At 36.9% G+C, this 12486-nt stretch overlaps 1 protein-coding gene and 1 non-coding gene across 2 annotated transcripts in view; both read right to left on the bottom strand.

Annotated features, from left to right (window-relative positions):
* Positions 1 to 12486, bottom strand: part of KCND2 (potassium voltage-gated channel subfamily D member 2) — a 483795-nt gene that overhangs the window by 70362 nt on the left and 400947 nt on the right. The gene's annotated exons all lie outside the window — the stretch shown is intronic.
* Positions 6475 to 6581, bottom strand: LOC123572599 (U6 spliceosomal RNA). The gene has a single exon (XR_006697164.1). It is a non-coding gene; the product is annotated as a U6 spliceosomal RNA (small nuclear RNA).

The following is a 12486-nucleotide window of genomic DNA, read 5'->3' as shown; positions in this document are numbered from 1 at the left end:
GGTATTAGGGGCACAGAGAAATGCGTGTTCAAATGAGCAAATGAATACATTAAAGAACCCCTTTTTGGGCACTAAATTTAGCATTATTTAATTCAGTTATGAAATGGACTTTTCATGACTAAAGGGAACAGAGGAATGGAGAAAATTTTAGGTTGAAAAAGAAGCTTTTAAAAAGAATGTGCGACTTGGACTCCGTGGTTATGTTTATTGAAGCAACAGAACCTCAACTTCCAGGGCTTGGTTAGGCAGCCATTTTTTTAAAAGCAGGTAAGAAATAATAATTAAAAGAGCTAAAATAATTATGTGCATAAAATATACTGTCTATGCATTTAAATACATGCAGGATTGTCTTCTTTTGTGATCCATTTCAAATCCCAGTGTCTCATTTTAAAAAGAATCATGTCAGCTCCTCTTTCAGTCAAAATATTAAACCATTTTAATTTTCTGAGGGAAGAAGCCCCCAAAGCCACATAGAATTTTTTAATTCTGCCCTAATATAAGCTGAATTCTCCAAAATGCCTGCCTCTGAGGTAAAGAGAATCCATTAAAAAGTAGTTATTAAGCCCTGTGAACAGAAAACAATATTAGAAGCCTAAAAATGATAGCTTTGGGGCAACAAAACTCATTGGAAATAGCATATAGAAGCAGAAACAAAAAAGGAGAGAGATCCTTTAGTATAAAAAAAAGATTATGATGAAAAATATAACTAATTAGCATTTTCATTGTTTCTTACAATAAAAATCTCAAGAATCTTTATGGGACAAGTAGGGTGATAAAATAAACCCTCAGGGTAGGCTACCAGATGGAATAATATATACACAATGAAAATACATCCAAATATGGAAACTTCACTGTTTATGTAAGCAATGTAACTGCCTCATCATGTTGTCTGTATATATTCTGTACCACATTTAGTATCTTTGAAGAGTTTAATGTTTAAGGGCAATATCAATACTTTAGAAAGTACTGTTACCTTACAAGTATAACAGTAAAGTCAAGCACAATTGGGTCAAGCTTCAGAACTTTTTATGTTGTGAATGTAAACATATATACAACTCAAGCTGAAATTGGATTTTTGTATTCACAGTAGGCCCCAATTGAGAGAGAATATATATATAGACACACACACTATATATAGTGTAAGTGCTATAGATACATGAACTGTAAATGTACACACATGTATGTGTATTTGTGTATGTGTATATGTATGTGTGTATATATGTATATAAAGTCATCTCTATGGTAGAAGAGCTCCAAGGATTAAAAAACATACTTTTACAGTACTGACTCTTATATAATTGAATGCATACAGGAAATTAGGAATGCACCATGCTTATTTAGATGCTAGTATAAATGTAAGTGATGTTCTTGCTAAGGTCAGATCCCCCTAACCATCTCAGAGTTTATGTTCAAGAATCATTATGATGTTTAAATGTAACACAGTGAATGTATTCTGTTCTGATAAGGCTTATTATTTTCAGTAAATTGCGTGAAGGATCAGCTTTGGTCTCAATTCATAAAGGCCATCTATCCCACTGACAGTTCCACAAAAATGGCCCACAAATTAATGATTATGTTTTCAATAAAGGATATAGATGCAACATAGATTAAAGTATATGGACTACTGAGTAGTTTCATGAACCCTAAAATAACAGTTGCTATACATGTTTTTACTGACCTAGAAATAAGCTTGAATCTTCTTTTAAAACATAAGCCTATATTAGGCACCTTAGGAATTAAATATCTCATTTATATTGCAATCTTCTCCTTCAGCAGCTAGTCTTTGAAGTAACAGCATTTCAAAAGCAAAAATGAAACTATTAACACCACGTGTAATTATCAGAGGTGATGTCTCAAAGACTAACGGATTTCATCTGATTTATATTCTTGATGTCTCCAGAAGGAGGGGATCCTGTGTTCTATATTCTGGATATTCAGATTTCTATAATTTAAAGTAACAGTTAAATTAGCCTTGAGTATTTTATATATATTTGAATTCTTACCACCAATGGTCACAGAAACTCAACAGCAGACCCACTTCTATCCTCAACTATTTCACAAAGACTAGCTGGATATGGAACCTTTGGGACTCACAAATGGTCTGTTCTTCACCTTATTTTATGACTCTTCTCTAGTTCTCATCATCAATTTCTTGGTTTATTGGTTTACTCTTCCCTGGTACTGATTCATTCCAAGGTGACTGGCTACGCAAAGACCCCCTGATGTGAGTCATGTAAATACTTTGCATTTCCATTTATTCACAGATACCTTTTTGGTAGCACTGTCCCTATTGCACTGTCTCTAAATTCTAGCAGGTCCTTTACTTGTGATTCCTGCCTTTATGCCTTTCCAAAGACCTTGTGATAGTTACCTTCTGCTCTTAAGTCCTGACAGGCTGATCACTGATAGAGTCCCCGAGATTAAGAATAGCAGTTTTCAAGTTACTGTGATTACACACTTGCTTGATTTTCCGTGGGTATTACTCATTGGATTTAATGAATGTTTATTTAATCAGGATTCAAACTCACTAGTTATGATTTTATGATCTCAGGTTTCTGTCCTTCAACAACACAGTCAATTAGATCACTTCAGATAAGTCCTTTAAAAGAAAGTGCATGCTTAGTTCTCATGTAGATTGTGGCTACATAATCTTTTTTCTTTTTCCTATCCGGCATCATCAAATGGTTGTATTAGTTAGCATTTTGGTCGCTATGTTTTCAAACAGGCCAGAGATGCAAGGGAAAGAAATGGTGTAAGAAAACAAGCCTGGTTACCATGGCAAATAGATGTATAGTATTTCCCAGGATAAATGTAAATCATTGATAAGCATTTTTGTTCACTTCATAACTCATCTTTCGTATCTTGAAATATATCTATCTTAATATGAATCACAGTGTAATAATCAATAGAAATATGAAGTTGTGGCCAATATACAATACCTACATTCTAAAATGAATAAATAGAGTTTTGAGCCTGAGAAAGAAAATACTAGACAGGTTTCCAAACTATATGGATAACCAAGAAAGACTAACAGTCCATATAGTTTAAAGACAGCTAGGAACTGAATTTGGTGCAATAAATTCAGTGATGCAGAGCAGAGTATGGTGGGACTGAGTGATGTCTAAACTGCAACTAAACATGGTAAAATACATCCAAAATGGGTTTACAGTTAATGATTAAACATTCATTTGACTGAAAAAATTAAAAAGAAGCATTTAAAAAAAAGATTCTACCCTACCAAAAAGTTAAGGAAAATTATTTCAACATTGACAAGAGATAAGAAGCTGGCTAAAGCAATTTAAAACAACAACCATTTGTTGAACATCTATAAATGCTAGGTTGTTCCTGGTGCTAAGAATACAGAGAGAGGTTGGGCTTATGCCTGTAATCCCAACACTTTGGGAGGCTGAGGCGGGCAGATCGCTTGAGGTCAGGAGTTCAAGACCAGCCTGGTCAACATGGCCACACCCTATCTCTATTAAAAATGCAAAAATTAGGTGGGCGTAGTGGCATGAGGGAGGCTGAGGCATGAGAATCGCTTTAATTCAAGAGGCAGAGGTTGCAGTGAGCTGACATCACACCACCGTACTCCAGCCCGGGGAGACAGGAAGAGACTCTGTCTCAAAAAATAAAAAATAATAAAGACAGATAAGTAGGAAGACACTATGCTCACTTATAAACTAGTCAAGGGGACAACAGCTTTATCACTCATTATAATACTATGATAAATGAGATAATTGAGGAATAACAAAGTTTTATGCAAGCATAATACCTGAGAGGTCATCCTATTCCTGACATCTACAGTTCTAGCTGCAGGCACACAGGCCTGAGATAGAAATAGGTATGTATTATAGCAGGTAGGAAGTCTCTCTATAACTCATTCTTATACATATTCCAGAGACTTGGGCATATGCTTCATGTAAACATGCATTCACCATTAAGAAACAGTAGAAACTTGGCAGTGTGTGGTGGCTCACGCCAGTAACCCCAGCACTTTAGGAGGCCCAGGCAGGCAGATTTGAGGCCAGGAGTTCGAGACCAGTCTGGCCAACATGGCAAAAAAAAAAAAAAAAGAAAAGAAAAAAAAAACCAGCTGGGCATGGCGGTGCATTCCTGTAATCCCAGCTACTCTGGAGGCTGAGTCAGAAGAATCACTTGAATCCAGGAGGCAGAGATTACAGTGAGCCGAGATCGCGCCACTGCACTCCAGCTTGGGCGACAGAGCAAGACCTTGTCTCTAAAAACAAACAAACAAATAAACAAAAAGCAGTAGAAACTCAGTAAAGAATGATACAGTTAAAAACCCAAGAAGTTAGCAAGCCGCAGTAGTAAGAACAATTTGTAGTGACTCTAAATTACTAGATAAGAATTAGTAGATAAGAAAGTTGAGTAATTTGAGAGACTTGTAAGAAAAGCAGGAAAAGAAACTCATATTTTCAACAAAAGCTGCAGGTAGGTAGATTTTTTTTTTTTAAACTTCTGTTGGAGGCTGGAATAAGATGAAATTTTAATGAATAGTAATTATAAAACTTTAGTAAAAATCAAAATAATTGCTTTCCAAAGTGATGCACACTTAGGGCCTACTTATTTTGAATCAATTGTATTACAAAGGTATACTTTACTATTTCACTTTTTTGAGAAAAGAAGAACTTCCCCTCCAACACACTCACCTGGTAGAATATAAGTAATATAAAGCAATACAAAGTTTGAGGACCTTGGCCTTAAGGGCACATGTGTTTGACCATGACATTAGATGTTTATGAAACTGTGGAACTAAGTAGATATGCCAATAAATTGCCTGTAGGAAGTGGCTGTATTTTTTAAATAAGAGTTGGGAAAATTTAATACCTTGAGGGACTAGGGTGTTTATCTGAAAACATTTATCTAAGAAAATTCTCAGACTCAGAATATATCTGTGTCTACTAATGGCTTATCCCTCAGGAAATTCTATGAGGAATTTGACATGCCTAAAACTGCATTCATATGTTCATTCATTCATTCATTTATTCTTCCACCAATTTACATTTATTGAATTCATACCGGACCCTCAGGATACAAAGACATGGTTTTTCAAAGACTTTAAATCCAGTGCCTTAGACTCACACGTAAAGAGTCTATTGCAATGCTAGTGTGATAGGGAACTAATATACACAAAGCTCTCACGGCTGTTACTGGAGCAGCGCCTAGATCAGGCTAGCCTGTGGCAGGTCATTTAAGTAAGACTTTCCACAAATGTCGTCTGTGTTTACTTTTGTAGGAGAAGAATGATAGTTAGGCAGGTGGCTGGGCGTAGTGGCTCATGCCTGTAATCCCAGCACTTAGGGAGGCTGAGGTGGAAGGATCACCTAAGGTGAGGAGTTCAAGACCAGCACGGACAACATGGTGAAACCCCATCTCTCCTAAAAATACAAAAATTAGCCCAGGGTGGTGATGCATGTCTGCAGTCCCAGTTACTTGGGAGGCTGAGGTAGGAGAATCGCTTGAACCTGGGAGGCAGAAGAGTTGAGATCACATCACTGCACTCTAGCCTGGGCGAGAGAGGGAGGCTCCTGTAATAATACTACTACTACTACTAATAATAAAAAAGGCAGGTAATGAAGGGAAGGCTGGAAAAAGGCAAGGAGGAAAGATTATTCAACCTTCAAAAACTTCACGTGATTCAGGATGCCTGGACTATAGACTGGGAAAGGCAGATGATAGTGGATGCCGTCACTAGGCTGTGGAGGGCATTTTATGCCATAATGAAGACTTAGGATTTATTTTGTTGGCTATGAAAAACCAGTGAAAAATTTATAGCAAAGGAATGACATAATGAGATCTGCATTTTGCTAAGTTTATTCTGGCTGTAGTAAGATGGGAAACCAACAAGGAGGTTGATCAAACATTTAAGTGGGAAATAATGATATGGAGAAGGAGGATGGATTTTAGATTTGCAGTATGAACATGACTTGGTAAACGAGTAAAATTGGTGGATGAAAAAACTGAATGTACCAGTGATAACTCCCAGGTTTCTGGTTTGGGAGACTGGTTAGCTGTATTCCTACTATCAGTATAGGAATAAAAGAAGAGAATCAGATTTTGAGGGTAGAAAAATGAATATAATTGCGAACAAGGATTTGGGAAGTTACAAAACATTCAGTTTTTGTTTACTAGAATGCTTCTGTATTGAGGAATCTGGAGCTCAAGAGAAGGATCTCAGGTTAGTTTACTAGTGCTGCCATAACAAAATACCACGGACTGGATGGTTTAAACAATAGTAATTGATTTCTTACAACTCTGGAGATGAGAAGTCCAAGATCAAGGTGTTGGCAAGTATGGTTTCTCCAGAGGCTGTTTCCTTGGCTTGCAGATGGCTGCCTTCTCACTGTGTTCTCACGTGGTCCTTCCTCTGTGCACACACACACACATCCCTGTTGTCTCTCTGTGTGTTCAGATTTCAAGTAGTTTCAAACTTCTCTCTTTCTTTCTCTGTCTTTTAATATGAGACACTTCACAGATATGCATGTCAACCGTGCACAGGGGTTGTGCTAATCTTTTATGTATCCTTCCTATATTAGTATATATACTGCCAAAGAGAGCACAAATTTCCTCTTTGTTTAAGGACACTCATCAAATGAGATGAGGCTCCTCCCTCTTGGTCTCATTTTAACTTATTAATCACCTCTTTAAAGTCCCTATCTCCAAATACAGTCATATTTTAAAATACTGGGGGCTAGAGTTTCAACATATGAATTTTTAGGGAGACACAAGTCTGATCTGCTGATAGATCTGGCTCATTGACTATAGTTGGTAATTTAAAAGCATAGCAACAATGGATGGTATACCCAGGGAGAATGTGAAAACTAGGGGAACTTTTGGCTGAGAAGGAACCAAAGAAATGTTATTGTGGACACAGGGAGAGGAATTAACACAGCTATCTACTTCAGAGGGGTCAGAACAGTAGATTACTTAGGAGAAAACTGTGCTATAAAAGCCAACAAAGGCATTTCAACAGGTAGGAGGGGTCAGTAGCTTTCATTACTCTGAAAATGTCACCAACATGTCTGAAATGTATCCATTGTATACAACATCAAGGAGTATATCGATAATTGTAGTGAGAGTGGTTTTTGGAGTAGAATTTTAGAGTTTGAGTGAATGAATTGTAGGAAGTGAACATTTTCCCTTTGGATTGGAGTGAACTTTTGTTTTATGCTTTATTTTTCTATGTCAGGAAGAAAAGGAAGGAGTAACAGGACTCAAAGACAGATTTTCTAAATAAGCAGATGTCTACATTATAGTGAAAGAATCACTGAACAGAAGTAGGTTGAACATACTATAGAACTAGGAGATAATCCATTAAGGAAGGTCCCTGAGGAAGCAGAAGGAGATGAAAATAAAAGGGCAGGTGAGGATAGGCTTTGAAAGAAATAAAGACCGCTCTTTGAAGATAGGAAGACCATGAGAGGCTTAGATGCAGATAAATTTACAAAAAAAGGGGTGGGGATAAGCTGAGAAAGTTTTAGGAAGCATGTTTTGAGGAATGAGAAAGAATCAGCTAAATCATGAGATCATTCCTGTGTGATATTTCTTCTACCCACTTTCAGTGAAACTGAGTGAAGAGGGAATATGTAGAATGATGCAGGTTTGACGGTTCTAATTGGGGAAATAGATCAAGGGGCAGAAAAAACTGGCAAGACGGTGTCTGAAAGGATGTAACATTGGATATAAGCTGTGTTTAGTTTTAAGTGGTAAATAGGTCACAGACGTGGACGTTAAAATGCTGTGGAATGATAAGATCTGGTATAGAGAGGAGTCTCCTATGTATGAGAGTGGTGAGGAGAGGCGACAAGATGATTGAATGGCCTGGTTTTCTAGGAAGTGAGTTGGTTGCTGTTGTACAGTGAGTTGGCATGCTTATTTAATGCAATAAATATTTATTGAGTGCCTCCTCTATCCAGATCTCAGGTAGATCACCTATGGCAGGGACCCCCAACTCCCGGGCGGTAGACCGGCATCCAACGCCTGTCAAATCAGATTATCCAATCAGCAGCAGCATTAGATTCTCACAGGATCGCAAACCCTATTGTGAACTGTACATGAGAGGGATCTAGGTTGCACGCTCCCAATGAAAATCTAACTAGTGGAAAAACTGTCTTCCATGAAACTGGACCCTGGTGACAAAAAGGTTGGGGACCCCTGATCTATGGCATTTGTGGAGGATTTTATGGTTAGCACACTTGGTAAACAAATTAAAAAGAAAACTAATCTTATCTCATTAGAAATGAACATATTTACATGCACAAACATAAAAGTTGGAATGGGGAAATTTATGTAGTTGGAAGATAGCTATTAAATGTAAACAAACATAATTATAGTCTAGACCAAGGACTAGCAATCTTTTCAGAGGTAATAATAACATCAATGTTCTATATTCATCCATTTTCTTTTTTATCTTTTTCTTTTTCTTTTTTTTTTTTTTTGAGATGGAACCTTGCTCTGTCGCTCACGCTGGAGTTCAGTGGCCCGATCTCCTCAGCTCACTGCAAGCTCCGCCTCCTGGGTTCACGCCATTCTCCTGCCTCAGCCTCCCGAGTTGCTGGGACTACAGGCCACCACGCCTGGCAAATTTTTTGTATTTTTCGTAGAGACGGGGTTTCACCATGTTAGCCAGGAAGGTCTCTATCTCCTGACCTCGTGATCCGCCCACCTTGGCCTCCTAAAGTGCTGGGATTACAGGCATGAGCCACCATGCCCGGCCCTATTCATCCCTTTTCAAAAGCCAGACCCCAGGAAGCTGGAGGCAGGTGGGGCACGGTTTTACAGTGAATTTCTGATTTCACTCAGGGTGATAAATCAGACTCTTGGGGAGGTTGGCGGTGGCTCTGGACAGCAGCAGGAATGGGGATCTAGTCAGGAACAAACCCATGGGCCTGTGACACGCTGAAAGCCCACCCCTTCTCCATCTTTGGGAGGTTGCCAATGTCTGATTTAACACTATCCAAGGAATGCTCATTAAAAATAAAAAAATAACTATCAACTAGCAGAAAATATAAATGGTAAGCATTAGCACATATTTCACATGTTTATATTTGGTTCTCAGATTGACCTAGAAAATGAAGTCTGGAAAATTCTATATGATCCTGAAAAAAATGATACACTGGTCTGGATGGTAGAAGAAGTTGGAGAAATGTTTAAGTCAAAATGCAGTACTAGCAATGACTTTTTATTTTATTTTATTAATTTTCAGGATTTTTGGTGTACAGGTGGTTTTTGGTTACATGGAAAAGTTCTTAATTGGTGATTCCTGAGATTTTAGTGCACCCCTTATACTGAGCAGTATACACTGTTCCCAAAATGTAGCCTTTTATCCCTCAACCCCTTTAAGTTCAAGAAGACTATGGTCCTGCAGAAAGCTTTATATGTAATTAACACATCTTTATCTTTATAGGCAGTAGACTCAGATTCCGTTAAGAGTTAATGTGTACCCTCCCTCTAGCCTTTATTATTACTGTTGTTGCTATTACATGTGTTAGTGTATGTGAATTTAATGCTTAAAAATTATCCGATTGGCTACTATGGAAAAAGCTTGACTCATAAGAGTTTTAGCACGGGTTAAGATCTGAAAGTTTTCTCCCAGCCTCTTATCACTGGCGCAGACTTCACAATTCATGGAAGCCACCAGTGAGATGACATTGCCTCAGGCAGTTACTATTTTTATTTTCTATAACTCGAGGAGTTCAGGGTTTGGGAAATCATTAAACTTTTTTTGTCCTTTTAAAGCTGGAGACAGCAATTGTAGACAGCCTACCGGTGAGTTATCTTTTTGTGTCTCCTTACCTGTGGAGAAGCCTACTAGCTGGGACATGTAGTTAAATAGTTTTTGTGTTTTTATATCCAGGGCACCAAGTCAAAAAATGGTGGCGACAGTATTTCACCATTCATTATTTCTTCTTCTGATTCTACCAATTTATCTAAATTCCATTGTTTATAATAGTCTAGTCAGTTAAAAAAAATCACAGGGTTACTTCAAAAGCCAAATAAGTGTAAGCTCTATATTCCTGTTTGCATGATAATTTGGGGGAACTTGGAGAAGGACATGGCAAAAAATCAAGATATTTGAGATATTTGTTTGTACTCTATACACAATTTCACTCTTGAACAATTCATTACAGCTTGGACTTCAGTTTTAAACATGTGAGATAATGAGGCTAGACTATCATTTTTCTTTTCCTCTTGGAAAAAAGTAAGCTGAGCAACTCTGTTTATTAAGTCCTATTTATTTGGTTCTACTAAGATCCATTTTCAATGTCTTAATATTTTACAATTATTATGCCTTCCCTAAAAGGAAAGAACATTACCAATCCATTTATACACTGAAAGTATAAAGAATAGACTGTTAAAGTTCTTCCTTAGAAGAGCTGTTTAGAAACAGGATCATCTGTAAAACATGTTTTAAAGGCATGGATCAAATTTTGCAACTGGTCCTAGATAACAAAGAAAAATGCCAATGTAGTGAAAGATAAAAATGAAATGATTTGGTAGCTCTAGCATCATAAATATCAACGAGCACTGTAATTTTAATATTGCTGAAATTGGCACTAGGGCATTATTGATTTTCTGTATCATCTAATGGTTTCCTGCAAATATCTTTTATAAAAGTGCCTTATATTTCTTCTTAATAATCTTTTCTCGAGTCATATACTATCAAATCCTGCAGAGTACTATTCATTCAGCAGTAAGTTAAAGTCATTAAACATATTTCTATTAAAATTTTATTAGACCTGAACTAATATCCTGAAACTGATGCAATGTAATTTTACTATTCAACCAACCACTTTGATGTTTTATGTTAAGAAACATTTTGAAAAATCAAAAAAAACAATTAAAGGACAATTCGGATGTATTAGAATTTTGTTTGCTGGTATTTTTAATGCAGGGATAATTATTTTAAAGGCCTGTTGTTATAAAGACTTTCCTTTCTTTTACTCTTTTTTTCTTCGATGCTTTCAACTTGGGCAAAAGAGGTAATCTCAGCTCACGACTTATGTGAAATGTGTTTTAATTTTGTTCAATTCCCAGCTGCTTTACATCTTGACACAGAAGAACTACTGCATCACACAGTGTTGGAAAGATAGGAGATAGAATATAATTACTGAACTTTATGTTACCATTGATGTGTGAAATTTTTCAAGGAAGAAAATCCACTCATTTTGATAATATAAGCACACTGGTTAAATGCGCAACCTTGTCCCAGTTTTTAATTTTTTTTTCTCTAGTAAACCATTATTTGAGAGTGCTTCATTGAATTTTGATTTTATTTTGGAGTTATGAGATGCACACATTTGAATGTGTGCGTGATTCCTCTGAGTTACTCAGGTATAATAAACTTCTTAATGAGATATTTAAATGTACTCTTTTTTTTCTGGCTTCTGGTGAGGGCTGTCAGAATACAATGAGTTTACTTTGGTATTACATGTTGTCTTTACCTTCTCACACCTGAGAAGCATATTTGTTTCTTGTGAGGGAAAAAAAGCTGAGATCAGGGTAGAGTGACAAGTCTGTCACAGCCATCTCTTTGTTCTCTTTTTATTTTTACTCTCCTTCTGAAGTTCAATAAAGAGACAAGTTTGGGCATATTTTTGTCTACTGAGTAGGGACAGAAATTAGATTATTATGAGAAAGATATATTTGGTTGAAGAACTCTAATGCCTCTTAGCTGAAAAGAAAACCATTAGGGTATGTCCCTTGCTTGCCAGTATTTCTTAATACCACTCTTAGGAATGGAATATGGGGCTGCAGGCTCATTAATCTCACTCAACTTGGTGCTTCCTAGATTCTTATGACATACGTGCATCGATCTGATCCAGTCAGATGCCACTCCTTAGATTTTTGTATACAGCCAGTATGGGGTTCATATTTTTCTTCTTTCCTTTATTACCGTAATTATTGGAGATGAAGATGAGATAAAGACAACATGATACCCCAAACCTTGATCCCTGGATGGCTGCAAGGATTTTGAGAACACTTTGAAGCTGTATGCACAAGACTTTATAAGTACATGCATCTACAGTTTTCTGGGGAGGTATACGGTTTTTATTGGAATCTTAAATGTCTCCCAAAGTTAAGAATCTTTGTAAATGGACCACATCACTCTAACTAGCAGTCATACTATGTTTTCCTTATCACATTTAAAATAAGAAATCAAACCCTTTGCTACAGTAAGAGTCTTATTCCACCAAGGGAAAAAGAGGCTAGACTTCAAATAAATCTGCTACTCTACACCCAAGAAGTGATTGCTGATTGAAGTTCAGCTTGCGATGTACTTCCTCCTTATGAAGTCTTTTGCATGACTTAGAGTCTTTTTTTCTGTTCATTTCCTTCTGTCTCTCTCTCTCCCTCTCCTCTTACCCTTTCTGCAATTGTTCTTTGATTTGGTGTAGATAAAAAAAATAAATATGAGAACTGAGATACATTGAATATATGTGTACCTAAAATTTCTTTACTCTT

Source organism: Macaca fascicularis, chromosome 3, assembly GCF_037993035.2.
Source record: "Macaca fascicularis isolate 582-1 chromosome 3, T2T-MFA8v1.1".
NCBI classification, from domain to species: Eukaryota; Metazoa; Chordata; class Mammalia; order Primates; family Cercopithecidae; genus Macaca; species Macaca fascicularis.
The sequence above is the reverse complement of the archived record's forward strand: the minus strand, read 5'-3'. Positions and strand labels throughout refer to the sequence as shown.